The sequence below is a fragment of the Temnothorax longispinosus genome, chromosome 9 (assembly GCF_030848805.1).
Source record: "Temnothorax longispinosus isolate EJ_2023e chromosome 9, Tlon_JGU_v1, whole genome shotgun sequence".
Classification (NCBI taxonomy): domain Eukaryota; kingdom Metazoa; phylum Arthropoda; class Insecta; order Hymenoptera; family Formicidae; genus Temnothorax; species Temnothorax longispinosus.
Genome location: NC_092366.1, coordinates 14233514 through 14250469, shown reverse-complemented (window position 1 = coordinate 14250469; position 16956 = coordinate 14233514). Strand labels below are relative to the sequence as shown.

Sequence of the window (16956 nt, the reverse complement as noted above, 5' to 3'; positions counted from 1 at the left end):
CCTACGTGGCATTCTCAAATAAAGACATTTCAATAAAAAATTACTTTAAATCATTTCAGAACACTTCTAAAATTGACCGGGGACTATTCTTTTCCCTCGACAATAAACAAACAACCATAAAACGAAGCCTAAACGTACGAGAAAACAAGCCGTTTGACAACTATCGAAAGGAATGGAAAATGTTCCTCCGCATATGTATTCCTTGCAAATCTTACTCCTCGGTCAATTTTACGAGTTTCACGAATACATTAAATATTACAGCACAAGTATAGAGCAAATAATAACGAAATACCATGCAAGACAAAATAGGTTGTCAACATGTCACAAAGAATAGAATTCTCCATTGGAGAGAGTTCTTATTTCTACCGCGATGGTACGTCGCCACCGTCAATGCGGAGTTCTCGGCTCAGGGGAACCAGGAGCCTTAATAAAAAAAAAAGATTTTCTAAAGATATCGGTTAGTTCGTCTTCGCTTAAAACATATCTTATATCTATTTCTTCGTTTGCATATTTTTCGCGTATAAAATAATACCTAGCATCTGTATGTTTCGGAACTCAGTTTTTTTAACACGTTTAATTGTACTCTAATTGTACTGTCATTGTCAATACAAATGTTTGAAACTGCTGTATTTAACCCTTTAGGGGCCACACATCGATCTTATTGGAGTAAAATGTTATAATTTATAAAATAGTCTTAAAAAACGTCCCTGATGAGTCTTTTAGTTTTTTTTGTTTTTTTCTGTTTCTGTTTGTTTTTTTTTTTCTGTTTTTTGTTTTTTTCTGTTTCTGTTTGTTTTTTTGTTTCTGTTTTTAGTTTTTTTTTTTGACATAATTATGTGCACAGGCCCCTAAAGAGTTAAGTAACCAAGTTCAAATAAAAATCCATCTCCTCTGGACACTTTTACAATAAAAAATAGAAGATAATGATGATCGTAATGATGATCACACCATCTTTGTGTATATAGATTGTTTATTTTATAAATTTGTTGCGCCTAAGCTCGCTCGCCACAGATACAACGTGCCAGTTGGATATCTTTCGGCATGATAGTGACTCGCTTTGCGTGAATAGCGCACAAGTTCCTATCTTCGAAAAGACGTATAAGGTAACGCCTCGCTAGCTTCTTGAAGAGCCATTACAGCAGAACTTTAGAAGTGGAGGTCAGTCTTGAAATCCTGAGCGATCTCACGGACGAGTCGTTGGAATGGCAATTTACAGATAATTCCGTACTTTCTTCACTTATGCAGAATCTGCATACATCAGAATACCCGACGAAAAAGAAGTCATTTTCATTACAGTTCCAAATAACACGAAGGTAACCGTTAGTAAACTGTCAGTCGACAGAAGAAGTCTAACGTCGGCTTCAAGGTTAGACTAAATGTTACAGGGTGAAGTCCATCATGGTGCACAATTCGCGCAGTACCTCCTCTTCTCGAGTGCTCATCAACACGTGTTGGTATTTGAGATATTCTTCTTCAATCTCAAGCGGTATCACTGGTCCCTGGTGTAAGTGTTACTGTCTTGAAGAAGCCGTTTGGTAAAACAATGCTGACAGTTCTTATACACAGGGTCCCACCTGGCGACAACGTACTTTCGGATCTCCGACGTGCTGCTGTACGGAACAGGTTGCTGAAGAAAACCCGTCAGTCTTGGAGAATAGGCAACAGTCGTTGAGATAGAGATAATGTGTCTCTCAGCGTCTAAGAAACTTGCTGGACAGGATCTGCTTTACAAAGGTTTGGGTTTGATTCAAACAGCACACTTATATATATGTCGCCTTCCTCGAAAGATATTTTTCTATCACATCAAGCGATATCACCGGTCCCTCGTGTAAGCGTTACTGTCGTGCAGAAGAAGCGAACCGTCTGGTAGGACAATGTCTGAAGACAGTTCTTATACGCAGGATCCCACTTGGCGACAACGTACTTCCAGATCTCCGACATGCTGCTGTACGGAACATATTGCTAAAGAAAACCCGTCAGTGTCTTGGAGGACAGGCAACAGTCGTTGAGATAGAAATAATGCGTCTCCCAGCATCTAAGGAACTTGCTGGACAGGATCTTCTTTACGAAGGTCCGGGTTTGATTCAGACAGCACACTTGTATATATGTCGCCTTCCTCGAAAGATATTTTTCTTCCATCTCAAGCGGTATCACTGGTCCCTCGTGTAAGTGTTACTGTCTTGCAGAAGAAGCCGTTTGGTAAAACAATGTCAGGAGACAGTTCTTATACACAGGGTCCCACCTGGCGACAACGTACTTTCGGATCTCCGAAATGCTGTTGTACGGAACAGGTTGCTGAAGAAAACCCGTTAGCGTCTTGGAGGACAAGCAACAGTCGTTGAGATAGAGATGATGCGTCTCCCAGCGTCTAAGGAACTTGCCGGACAGGATCTTCTTTACGAAGGTCCGGGTTTGATTCAGGCAGCACACTTGGATATATATATATGTCGCCTTCCTCGAAAGATATTTTTCTTCCATATCAAACGGTATCACTTCTCCCTCGTGTAAGCGTCTTGCAGAAGAAGCGAACCGTCAGTAGAACAATGCTGAGAGTTCTTATACGCAGGATCCCACCTGGCGACAACGTACTTTCGGATCTCCGACTGTTCCTGTTGTACGGAACAGGCTGCTGAAGAAAACCCGTCAGCGTCTTGGAGAACAGGCAACAGTCGTTGAAATAGAGATAATGGGTCTCCCAGCGTCTAAGAAACTTGCTGCACAGGGTCTTCTTTAAAAAGGTCTGGATTTGGTTCAGGTAGCACACTTGTACGTCGCCTTCCTCGAAAAGCTTAAAACATGGCCCGGCCGGACTCGGTCTCGATCTCGGGCTCGACGAGCTGCTGGCCGAAAAGCAGCCGGCGCTATGTCGTTCCAGATTCGGGCAAGATCTCGCGGCACCCGGTCGCGTCCAGACACTTTGGACTTCAACGAGTCCATGCTCAGACTGCTGTCCTCACCATAAAAACTGCAAGTATCAACGGGCAGTCCACGCTGGAATGCAAACTCACATCGGACGGTAGCTGGGGCGAGCTGGTGCTGGTGATCCCCTGCCGCATCGCGCCGTCGTTCACAGACAGGAAATCGTAATAAGGCACCGTGGAGGAAGTCCAGGCCAACGATGGACGCGGCCGCTGGGCTGCACGGTAAGGATAAGTTCTCCGTTTCAAACTCCGGACCAGCCTGCTCCTCCTCATCGTCATTTTCCTTTTCGGGCTAGCTAAAGCTGTTCTCCAGAGACGGTATGTCGTCGACAGAGGCGGTAGCTATCTGAGGGCTTCCGGTCACGTCAATTTACACCGATGGCGACGAAATATGATCGTCGCTGTGGTGTTGCTGCCTTGTTGCCTCTAATCTGAACAAGGATTCCTCGATCCAGGATAAGAACTTCGCTATTGATTCGCTCGGCGAGGAGGAACGTGTCTCACCGTTGTTCAAATTCAAGGAATCGTTGAAGCGACGACGTAGCATAAACTTGCGGCGCCAACTGCTGCCGTTATTGTTTTACTTCTTCGTCGGCGACAGCAAGGAACGCGGAATCTGATGATTTTCATCCTGTCGTTCGATAATACTGTTGTTGCTGTTCAAAGCGACCATTATTTCGCTCGACGAAATCAGCGTTCGCTCCGGGCAAGGGTTCAAGATCAAAATAATCGGTAGTGTCCGTGCTGTTACCGCCGGACTCCCAGGCCTCCTGGTCAATGTATCTGATAAAGGAGTTGGAACGCTGGTCACCTAGGAACCAGGTGTCGGTTGCGCTCGCTCGCGTTGGACGTTCTGCGGGTGAGTGACAGGATCACGTTGTTCAGCAAGGACTTGCTCTTTCCCGTCGACAGCGACGCGACTGCACAACACGCGCAGATATGGATGATGTGTACGCAGCCGTTGACATATGTGCGCTAGTATAATACTCGCAATATTTGACAAATAGTTTACAATAGTTTACAAGCCAGCCTGACTGACTAGGTATTCGACCCAAATGTTTAGGTAGAAACATCAAATAAATTTTTAATAATAACGGAAACACAAATTATTACTTATTCCAAGATAACGGTACTAAAAGCGATTATTCAATTAAACGTAACTTAAAATCTAAATTTGTATCTTTGGACCACAATCACAATGTGTGTGACTTAAAGATTAGTATTTAATTACCATTAATTCACAAATTACTACCCTCTCTCCTAAAATATAATTTTTTTTAACATTTTCACCAATTTAATCCAAGGTTTCATTCGTCTTCAATTCGGAGACAATATAAAATTATATAGTCTAGATAACATTAAATCCAAGGATATTTTGCACTGCATATTTGTTCTTTTAAAATTGTTAAAATAAAATATGCTAATGACAAATGATTCTTTATTAACTTCTCCAACACGGAGGTACTTCCTTCAGAGATGACTAAACTCCTCCAATTTGGCAATAATTTTTACCTCTCCACGAACTTAAACCAAAAAACTGCCATGCACGAATAAAAAATATTGAAAGCAACACCAAATACCATAACATTGGCAACGTAATAAAAATATAGTTTTGAATTAAACAAATTAGTGGCTGATGCTAAAACTTCAAACATAAAAGCGAAAGCTGAAATAAAAGAAGCAAAAAAACAATACACATCAGCAGAAATTAAACGTCTAGCTCCAAGATACCGTGGAAAATTCGAAAATTTCGATCCGGCTAAGCCTGGTAAGAAAAAGACTCCACCAACTCCAAAAACACTCGGGCCTTAATCGCCACTGTTAACACTGCCACTAGGTTTGGATAAGGCAGCAACGCCTACGAAACAACGTAACGAACTGATACTGGCAGAATCGATTTTCGGAGTCGATGTTACTGTGATGAAAATAAACCCTAGAGAAGAGTTTTCAACCTCGTTCGCACATTTACCTTAAATAGCGGAAGAAACGCATCGTCAGTGTCAGACAGACGAGAGGCAAATGGACAGGATCCTTGTCAAAGAGGAGAGATGGTCTATTGTGCAACAAGTCTCTTATGGATAAAATTGACTGATGCAAAAGCTAAACAAGGACGCAAAGCTTTGTCAATTGAGGAAAAAAGATAAGAAAAAAGATGAGAAAAGCAGTCGAGGACATTAAGTTTAACGTTCCACAACCCATCCATGCGTACTTATCTCAGATAAAATCGTATAAAGATGGATTGGGAAAGAGTACAGACTCACAAGTTCTAAATCTGCCGATTTCTAAAAGCCAAAGTTTAGGCGGACATCATGCTACTGAGATTAAGGAGGATGACCATAACCTCTTCGAGGAAGTACCTAGTCTAAGAATTTCAGGAAACGTTGTAATTGCCTTATGTCAGGAAAGCAATAATTCAACGCCAAATTACCGAACTAAAAAATTATTAGGCTCTAAATTTAATAACAATCTAGCAGGACATGTAGAGCATATTAGTCCACGAAGACCAGAGATTTTGCAACGCCTAGCTGGACAAGGAATCACGCCAACTACTTTGTCTTACACACAAATTCGAGAACAATTGATAAAAGATTTATTTCCATGCATAACTCAACTTCACGTTTTTGCCAAAATAACCTCAATGTTATTTTTACACGTGCTGACAAGAATTATGTTACTGTAGCGTTAGATAAAAACGCTTATTTGCAAAAAATGAAAACTTTGTCACAGAATAAGAACACACTCTATTATTTAAAAAACCAAACTCAATGTATAAAAAAAAGTTAAATAAAATTCTTAGATTGACGTCAGAAAAAATACATTTCTCAACAATTTTACTCTTTTGGCTCAAGTAGTTTACTCCTACGGCACGACGCGTTCTGCATAACTTGATATACTCACAAAGCGAATTTACTTGAGAATTTATAGGAATAATATAAAATTAGAAAACACAGAAATGAATTACTCAAATAAAACGTATTTATTACTAATAAATCAAACTATATTAATTATTAGACTCCAAGAACATAATTACTACAGCAATCTAATAATATTACTGTTTAGGAACATTGTTGTCTACGAATATAAAATAAAACAAAATAATATAAAATCAAACAAAAAAACTTAGAAAATAGTACAAAAATTAAGAGGAATCATTGAATAGAATTATTTGTTCTTGCACTCACATTTTAAATTGCAGAGAACTTCTTTGAACCGACAATTGCACTTTGTAACGATGCACCCCGAAAACTATATCGTTCCGGCATAACACATCCCGCCGAGACCGCCGCCCGGCCGACCACCCGCAGGGCGAAGAACGGGCACGGTTTTTTATGTAATGAACATCAAACGCGCCCCCATCGCACATGTGGCGATACCCGGTACTTCAATGAACTGTGAGCTCAGTCTGCTCCAGTAGCTCACGCGTTTGTGACAAAATTTTTAATTTGTTTAAATTAGAAGATAAATTAAAAATGAGGAATATTATCCCTAAAATGGTATACAATACTTTCCAAAATTTAAATTGTGATAATTTATTTTTAAATTTCAACGAGCACATATTAAGGATTCAGATGTATTATAAAACCATAAATATATTTTAATCAAACTAATAATATTTTATTTTGAAATTAAATTGTTTTACGAAGGTAAAGTAATTACCATTAGTGAGCACTTAATAAGACGTAATTTAACAAAAGCCGTCATTTTCCGCCGCACCATCCCGGCGCTCGCGATTGCCGCTGCTACCCCCGCCACTTCGTAACGCCACGCGCCGCCGCGGCGTGTATATAACGCGAGCGTTTTTAACGAAAAAAGCGATTTCCTGATCATCCGTCTCACCGACCGCACCGATCCTGAATTCACGCATCGACCGCTAGTCTGAACGAAGGTAGAGAGCCTTTGGCATACTCTGCCTTCGCCGAGTGTGTCTCGATAGACGACCAGCTTGCTCTTTCACGAGACTACCCGAACGGGGGCAGAGCGCTTCTCGCCGGGTACCGCCTCGCCTCCAGGCGCTTGCAGCCTCCACCGAGCGCTTATCGGTGGCTGGACTCGCGCCTTTCTTCCTCGACCTAGCCGCTCGTAGCCTGCCACCGGACTCGCGCTAGACCGATCCTGCCGCCACCGGGCGAAATCTCTGCGATTATCATCACCGCGTCCACGCTTCGCGCTATTTCCGCGACTTCACCGCTGCGTCCGCGCTTCGCGCCATTTCGGCGCGCCCCGCTCCGCGACACCGGGAGCACCGGCTCCGCCCGTACCGAGAAACTCTGTAACGCGGTCCGACACTCGAACCTCCGAAATCACCGGCTCCGCCCCATACGTACCGCGGTTTACCTCGCGCCGCCTGCGGCGAACCGATCACCCGTCGCAGTTGCTTCACGCGTGCATCCGACGGCTAGTGCCATCCCGCGAGAATCCCGATATTGCATAAATCTTTGTAAATATCCCGCGGCTTTACTATTATAGAATAAACTCTTATTGTTTTGTTACCAAAACCAATACGCTTTCATTCTGCCAGCATGCGCCTCGCTTCTGTTCCTCCGCGCCTCCTTCGAACCCAGCCCAGCCGCGAGCTAGATCCGCGTATCGAAGTCAGGTTGTTTTATATCTATTTTTATATATCTTTCAAAAATAATCTTGCAACTCCATTTAAATACAAACTAATAAAATACGATAAAACTAATTTTTGTTAATTTGGTCAGGTCCACTTCTAACTCGTACATTGTCTATCATATACATAAGACGTAGAGACAAGCGGATTCCCCAATTCGTTTTCTTTAGAATTCATCTCGCGTCTCAAGTGAGATCAACGGTTGGACAATTAATACTGCATAACACGCTATATTAAGACTCGCGATAACAATAATAACAAATTTTGAAAGCCGTTGTTTCGACGAAATCAAAAGTAAACCGCCGACACCCTTCTCCTTTGTATGGTTTTCGGACTCGCATCAGCCAGGACAATCGTGGAGGAAGCTTGAGTTATCCGCCTGAGTTATTTTTGAGAAAAAGTTATCCGACAGTTATATCTGAGCAAAACACGGCAAGCTGCTTTCTCGGCCGATTTGCAGCAGTCTCTCTCACGAACAGTCAGTCCAACCGCACGCCAGCAAGCATGGAAAAGTTAGACATGATTCATTATTATAAACAAGCTGCCTGTTTTTTTAAACGGCGAAATTATAAAAAAACTATTAAAAATGGTAACACAGCAAAAACCATGTGCCTTAATATTATTTCTAGAATAATGCAAAGCACTATTATAAGTTTAATAAAGCTGGAAAAATGCAAACAAGCACAAAAAAATATCCAGTCGCCTAAGTTTTAGCGGTGCGTCGACGTGATCGGCGGATCGCATGTCGGAGAATGAAACGATTTAGCGGAAGGCTCCCCACGACATCGCGGTGCCTTCTATGATCCTGCAGTTTTTTTTTGCTATTGAGCAAAACATTCTTGACCAATCAATTTTACTCATAAATCGCATTTATTTTTTTATACAACTTGGAAAAATTTTACAATGTCGATTATCCGAGTCTATTATGATGCAAGCTATGATCTGACAAACAATTTTAATTAAAATTACATAGAGTCCACGGAAATATTAAACGAATATATCTTGTTGTGAAAGATTAGTATTTTGAATTCATTGAATGAGTTGAGTATTACAAGTTGCATTTATTTATTCAAGTTGAGAAAAGGACCATTCGTCTGACAATTATTTTGTATATTATGTGACTTGCCATTTATTTCATGTGAACTATTTCAAACATGTTTAATGATTTGTTACTTTGAATATTTAACTGGATATGTGAATATATGATCTCTCCCTCAAATAGTAAAGTGCGTGTGTCGTTGCCTCCCTTTATTAAATCACAAGCCTAGGCTCATGCGTGAGCTTGTACAAAACATTAACTATTGCGAATTTTGCAAAATGGTACGCAATGGTAGGCAAGACTTTTCTTTTCAATTTGACCCAATCTACCCCCCCCCCCCTATTCGGCTGTATACTTTTATTTATGACACCCTGTACAATTTAAAATGCAATATTTTAAGAGTTGTATTTTCAGATTTTCAAGAGAAATCGTGAAAAGTAATTAATGTGTTATCGGTTTTGTGCTGTTTTTCAGATCACCACAGACACGCGCAGCCATCAGCGGCAATTCTTCTCCGGTAGTCGCCTCTTTGGCACTTTCGGTTTCTAATTCTAGTATCGTACCACTGGTTCCGGCTTCGGATGCCGTGAAAGAAAACGTAGAAACGGCGCCGGTAAATTTAAGGTACCATGCCCGTACTGGAATTGGCAAAAAGAGAGCATTGAATGCCAGTACTGAGACGGTATAATTTCTTCAAAATTATGGCTTTTGATTCTAATTGTTCGTATATCGTTACGATCCTATTTCTCTTATTATTATTATTATTCACGTCGCCTGAGAAAGACGTTTCAAACTATTATTAACCGGCTATTGCGATAAATATTACCACATGCCTCGGTGGTCGAATTGGTACGACGTCCTACACGAAATGAGGGAGGTTCCAGGTTCAAACCCTGGCTGAGGTAATATTTTTCGCAATAAATTTTCTTTACAGTTATTAGATAATTAAATCGAGTCGATTTAATTCCGGGGAGGGAAGGGTTTTTAATTCTAACAATTACTGTGTTTTAAGTCCGAAAGTAATCGGCGCGCAGTATGTTGGAAAAATTATATGTTTTGTGACGTTGCGGTTCGCCGCACCGTCGCGGCGCCCCGCCGCCGTCACAAGGCGCGGAATTTCGCGCCCAGGGACGGACCAGGGAGGCAACGACGAGATCTCCAGGGGTCGTATTTAATCGCGTTTCCGCATTTTTTATAACTTTTTTTTGTTTCTTTTTGCAATGTAATACGCGCGGCACCTCACCCACACCACGGCAAATCTTCGAGGGAGTACTTGGCGAAGGAAATCAAGGACGATCGATAACCAAGGAGGGGTGGCAAACGCGGAAGCAGCAGAGATCGCGGGCTGGCGAGAGCAACGCGGCAGGCGGGCGGCACAGGCGGCAGCGACGGACGAGGCCGCCGATAGCGGGGCCCCGAGCGCTGGGTAAACACCCCGCTTCAGCAAATGATCTCCACAAAACATCGACCTACGGGGTGGCTGGCCACCGCCCCAGGGTCAAACCGGAGGCACACCGGCACGAGCGAAGTTCCGTCCGCCGCTAAGGACAAAATTTTGAGGAGTCGCACGCCGCCGAGGGACCGTTGCCCGCCCCCGAAGGATCTCGTATCGACAGCACTGCGCCGGGACACCGCGGGCTTGCAAGCTCGCGCCCGATTGGCTCGCGCGCCCCTCAGGAAGGGGTACCGTATCGATTCCGCAATCGAGCGGGTTTAGCGTTTCACTCTCTGGTCGTCCGTCGGCACGATACGTTTGTAAGATACGCGATAGCCACCCCGAGTCGGGTATTTCGATAATTGTCTGGCGGATCGAGGATCGTTGGAGGAAGGTGACGGCGAGGAGCCCAGGAGGAGGCATATCACCGGTGAGGTTGCCCGCAAATCGCGAAATGTAAAGCCACGACACCGCCCTCCGGTGCACGCTCTCGCTCGGGATGACGCATGTTAAGATCGAGTGTTTTTCGCGATCGATAACGAGAGCGAAGGGCCTCGGGATGGTATCGTGGCCGCGGAACCGTGGTACAAGCGTTATGGCGAATCCCTGGAGATCGTGATAGGCGCGTTAATGAGTTCGATATCGCGAGTATATTGCGTTGTCCTCGCGAACTTGGTGTACGGCCGCATACGGGCCGGTATTTCGTCAATTGCGTTACCGTTTCTTCGCGCCGGGAAATTCTTGTGTTCGAGCGTCGGTGTTAGCGTATCGATTTGTGTTCGGATCTCGTTATTACGGGTGATAATTGTGCTCTCGCGTTGAGAAACTTGCGTCCGGTATTAATTGCGTTACGTCCTATGGCGTCCCTGCTCGTGATAATCTCGAATTTTGCGTTGGAATGTCGATGGCATTGTTAATCGCGGTCGAAGGTCGTTCCCGCCGATTGAGTAATTATGTTAGACTTGTATTCGCGTTAAGAAATTACCGGCGTTCACACGTTTCGTGCGTTTAGATGTTACTTGCGTAGTTCTTCCTGGCGTTCCGTGGTTATTAGACGCGTACTTCGAGTCAAAGGTGGTGTGGCCTTCTCCACACCTGGCGCCCAACATTATTAGCGATATCGCGACTTGCTTGGTTAAACGACTCGGCGCCTCCCCGTTGCGCCCGAGCCGAATATCTCGCGTTAAGTTAAGATATCATTGCGACAGAGTTTTCGTACGGTTTTCGACTCGAATTATTGATTGTGTGAGAATAGAGCCTTCAGCGTGTTTATTAGAGACTCAATTTCTTGATTTGTTTATTGAATTTATTTTCTCGACAACCAGTACTCAATAAATGTTATTTTCTTTGTTATCTGACTGAGTATGAAATTATCGTGCCACCCCGCCGAATATAGCGCTGCCCTTCATTAACCCCGCCCGTGATTAGGTCAAGCTAGCCGATTCCACGCACCTCCACACTTCGTTTTGCGTCTCGTTTAGGTTTTCGCGATTTCGTGGACGCGAATGTACGCGTCTGGCGCCCAACATTTGGAACATTTCGTGGAGTATCGGAGGTGCGAGGAAATCACTGGAGAGGCCAACCATCCCGCTCTCCTAAGTCCTTTTGATCCGGCACACGTCCCGGAGCGGTCCGGGAGTGTAAAAAGTCGTGACAGTATATATATAGACATATATGTATACAGTAACTAATATAAGGCTGTCAAAGACCTAAGCTTGGATCGCATGGCTTTTGATTCTAATTGTTCGTTATTTTATATTATTTAGTGGCATTTCGTTATACCCCTGAATATTTAACAACCGATCGTTTTAAGAGCGATCTGTGTAACAGGTTTCGCGTTCTCGGAGTAATAAACTATAGATAGTTTAGTTCTTATTTGTATTGTCGATGTCAGAGCTTTACGACTTTCATCGGCGCAGTATTGAAATACAGTAAATATGAGTATCACAATTGAATGGTGACATTTTAAATTTACCAAAACTCCTAAGCTCCCCAAGCTTGACGACCAATTTCAAATTTAATGTCTCCTCCGAAAGATAGCCCGGTTTTCTCCGCACGAGCCCCAATCGTGCGGGGGGTGCAGTTTGGAATTTAAAAATTCCTATGATCAGGTGGACTCGAACCCGGTTCCTCGGAGTTACGAGTCTGGCGCTTTACCACAAGACCACACTGCCACCTTTTTTTTTAAGAATCAGCCAACGAATGAATTAAAGTGTTTAGTACCTTATAACTTGGACAATGTTTGTCCCAATCAATACAGAAAATATGTTCCGTATGAAATAGGCTGTTTGCTCCTTGAAGATTTAGAGCACAATTTAGGACCGCCGAATATAAATTTATTTTTGTGGATATTGGCCGAAACGGGCGAATGCATGACTCAGCTGTATTTAGAGGCAGTTGTTTGGGGGTAAAATTAAATTCTGAATCTTTAAATTTGCCTATGTCAAACAAAGTAATACATAATTAATGTTCCGGCGACAGAGGCTCTCGAATACTTCTTTTTATCAGAGACTCTTGCACTAAATCCGCTCATCCGCTCATCACTTATAATCTGTAATCAGGCGTTCAAAAATGAATATATTGTGTGTAATATGTGGCGATTTGTTAATATCATCAGATGTGGTTGTCCGCACACCGTGTGAACACATTTATCACGCTGCATGCTTAAATAAGTGGTTGAAAATATCAAAGACCTGCCCACAGTGTCGGGTCAGGACAACAGAAGAGACAACACACAGGATTTACTTTAATTTTCCAAGCGGCACTATCGAAGAAAAAGCTGCATTACAAAATAAAAATCGCAACTTGGCGCTAATTCTGATAGTCTTTCGAATTGTGAAACAGTCATTCTAGTAAACTTGAAAAACTGTTCATCGTCATTGTTTTTCATAAACTGAAAGAGAGTATGAAAATGGCCTTTTTGCTTCCGCTGTAACAACATTGGCCGAACCCAATATTTTCGTTTAATCTTTTTCTTCTTTTTCCGCAATAACTGCAGAATTATCGCAATTAAGTTAATAGCCACAAGAGCTGTTTTTCTAACATGGTAAATATCCATTATAGCAAAATTTTTGCACTTTGTAACAGTTAACACAGAGGTTAGAATCGACGCAAACACGAATTTGCGTTATGGGTTTACGGTTAGAGTTAGGTTTATGTTACGTTTATGGGCTGTTATTGTAGACGATAGGAGGCGATTTCTTACGGTTACGGTCTTACGGTTAGGGTTAGGTTTACGGATCTCCATTGGACCCGCACCTTAAACGGTGTCACGCCTATGTTTGCGAACGGGGGGGGGGGAGATCGTGTATCTTAAAACGATCGCATCAACGAGCCACGTAGGCGGACTCACATATATTCGTTTTATCACGATAATGCCGGCAACTGATGCGGGGCACGCATATATACGTTCTAAAAATAGCCGCGGAATATTATGCGGTCTTCGGGCATACGAGGCGTAAAGCAAAACGCGTTCGGCGAAGGTCGCGCTTGCCCGTTTGTCACCGCTATAATTCGTAAGATTTATTATGTTTTCTGATACTTTCGCGTTGAAAAATCCTTATCGCGCTGCTTATTATTAAGATAGATGGATATTTTTAAATATTCTTTATCGAAGCATCAATTACTTCTGTCCTTCGCACGTGCAAGCCGCGTCGCAAAAGAAATTTATGCTGCTGCGAGAATTTTACATTATGTCGCGAGAAAGCCAAGGTTTAGGCGGATATCATGCTACTGAGATTAAGGAGGATAACCATAACCTCTTCGAGAAAGTACCTAGTCTAGGAATTTCAGGAAACGTTTCCTAGTGGAAATAATTTTATAAATTTTCACGCAAAAATTATGCGAAAACTACTGTTTCTTATAATATAATTACAACTTTTCACGCTATTTTTACGTAATTTTTACGTAAAAAATACGTGATTTGGGCCGTTTGTAATTTTTTATACGTATAAATTTTTATGAATAAAATTTACTTCTCTCGTTGAACGTTATTTTATTGCTGAAAATTTTGATTACGTGCAAGCTTAATTAAATAAATTTATATTGTACTTAGAAAATTTCCTTACCACCGCTGGATTTGAACCTGAAACCCCTGGCTCTTGAGTCAGTCACCTTCCGCACTGTGCTACAACATTGATTGATGAAGACGTTTCGTATTGTCTACATATGTTACACTTATTGTTAACAGACGTACGGAAGGTGTCAGCTCTTGATAGGGTCATATATATATTTCTTACAAAATTGATATCGAATCGATGACTTATCGACATCAAATTTGACATTAAAAATCAGCCGATTTCAATCAAATTGTTTTGGCATCAAGTTGCTTCTTTCTAAGTTACTTCGTTACTTGTGTCCAAAACTCTAAAAATTTTGTCTAAAATTAAGAGACTATGGCCGGTATTCATAGTCGGATCTTACTTCAACTCATGATCCCAAAACAATTTGATTGAAATCAGCTGATTTTTTATGTTAATTTCGATGTCGATGAGTTTCCGGTAAATCGACGTTGAATTGACGTCGATTCGATATCAGCCTTCTCTGGATACATATACTAAATATGCGACTTGTTCGACATTGGTCTAGTTTACACCGATCTCTTGATACGCGTATCAAATAGTATATTTGAACTGATCAGCCAATAATCAGATTTATTTACTAGTTATTTACTATTTAATACGTGTATCAAGTGATTGGTGTAAACTAGGCCATTTTTACATTAGACTATGCTGAAATCTGCAACTTTCAATAAGATTTGTTTCTATTCCTGCACTGCTGAACTAGTGCACACTGATGCAATATAAGTTAGAGTGGGACAAGTATACTTTGTTTATATCTTACATTTAATCATAAAAATATTTTTATAATATTGTAGAAAGTTGTAAATAGTTGTAATTTTTACAATAATTTGCAACTTCTACAAATTACTACAATTTTTATAAAAAATTTTGTTAAAACGTTGTAGAAAGTTGCAAATAGTTGTGATTTTTACAATAATCTACAACTTCTATAATTTACTACGTCTCATAAAAATGTTCGTAAAAAAGTTGTTACAATTTTCTATTACTTTTTACAACTTACTACAATTTATTACAATTTACTACAATTTACCACAAATTTCTACAATTTTCACAAATTTGTGATTTATTGTAGAAGATTGTAATTTTTCATAGAAATACGTAAATTGTTGTAAAATTATTTCCACCAGGGTTGTGATTGCCTTATGTCAGAAAACCAATAATCCAACGCCAAATTAGCAAACTAAGAAATTATTAGGCTCTAAAGTTAATAACAATCTAGCAGGACATGTAGAGCATATTGGTCCACGAAGACCAGAGATTTTGCAACGTCTAGCTGAACAAGGAATCACGTTAACTACTTTGTCTTACACACAAATACGAGAACAATTGATAAAAGATTTATTTCCATGCATAACTCAACTTCACGTTTTTGCCAAAATAACCTCAATGTTATTTTTACACGTGCTGACAAGAATTATGTTACTGTAGCGTTAGATAAAAACGCTTATTTGCAAAAAATGGAAACTTTGTTACAGGATAAGAAAACTTACTCTATTATTTAAAGAACCCGACTCAATGTATAAAAAAAAAGTTAAATAACATTCTTAGATTGACGTCAGAAAGAATACATTTCTCAACAAAAATTTTACTCTCTTGGCTCAAGTATTTACTCCTACCAAAAGCTTAGTTTCCCTAAAATACACAAAGAAAATTTTCCAAAATTTGTACTAACTTCCACTTATTTCACTTTCAATAATGTCATCTACAAATAGACCTTTAAATCATTTAAAATTAAATAATTTAATTTTAAAGTCAAATATATTACAAATTTAAACAAAGGGCTTGCGAACTAGCGAGATGTGTGCTACATTTAATATATTCTGAACAATACAGCTAATCAACAAACGTTTCGGCCATTACTGTGGCCTTCTTCAGTGTAACAAAACAATAACATTGATCGTTAAATATAAATAACTAACGGAATAATCGTTACACATTAAAATTAAATATTACATTAACCACCTTATTTTAACATAATTGAAACCGCCAATCGCTTACATACATGCTTTCGTGCAATGTAAATCGTCAATCGCATACATTGTTTTCGTGTCGATCCCAATCATAACTCGCCGAAGCAGGAAACACAGATCATCGTGTACATTCGTGTCAAAAATATTTTACTTCAATATTACAAAATATTAACAAGAGTTACAAATCGTTACTTTCTTACAATTAGTAACGATAACAGCAACGCGTTACTTTTTAAAATTAGTAACCAATTGATTCGCCTCATTATTCTGTGCATAAAAGTATTAAGGTAACATTACCGAAAACTTAATGTTTTACAAGATATTTTGTATTTTATGTTAAAATACTAAAACTTTCAAGCCTTATAATTCCAAAAGTTCTTAACAAAAAAATACTTTATTATAATGTTTTGAAAAGCTCTCGAGATTAGCTACAAGAATATGCATTGAAAAATATAAGTTTTCCATTTGAGAAATTAAAGATGTCGTTCACGTGAGCTTTAAACGACCATCCATGGTCAAACCAATGACACCGTCTTATGTCCCCCTTCAAACCAAACTTTTGTTTGAAATATTTTTCTCTCCCAGGCTTGGTTTTTGAGATATTCGACTGCATGGATTAAAATGGTCCACCCTGTATATAATTCTTCTTGATAAAACTTGGATTTATTTTTCTCATTTCTTTCCTTTTTTCCCTCTATTCTTTTGATTTTTGCATAAAAATTAATATTACATTTCAGTAACTTGTACCGCATTGTTTTATTATTCCTTTTCTTTATAGAGTAGAACAAAAATTAAATATTAAATTAAATAAATTATAACTTTATTTAAAATAATAGTATTTTAATAAAAAAGAGATATGATATAGTGTCAAATGTATGTGTGCAATTGCGTAAGGTT

General features: G+C 40.3%; 1 protein-coding gene and 1 pseudogene across 3 annotated transcripts in view; one reads left to right on the top strand and one right to left on the bottom strand.

Moving 5' to 3' along the window:
* The window catches only part of LOC139818838 (uncharacterized), a 39632-nt gene that overhangs the window by 6918 nt on the left and 15758 nt on the right, over nucleotides 1–16956 (top strand). The window lies entirely within an intron of this gene.
* Nucleotides 756–3994, bottom strand: LOC139818533 (uncharacterized; annotated as a pseudogene).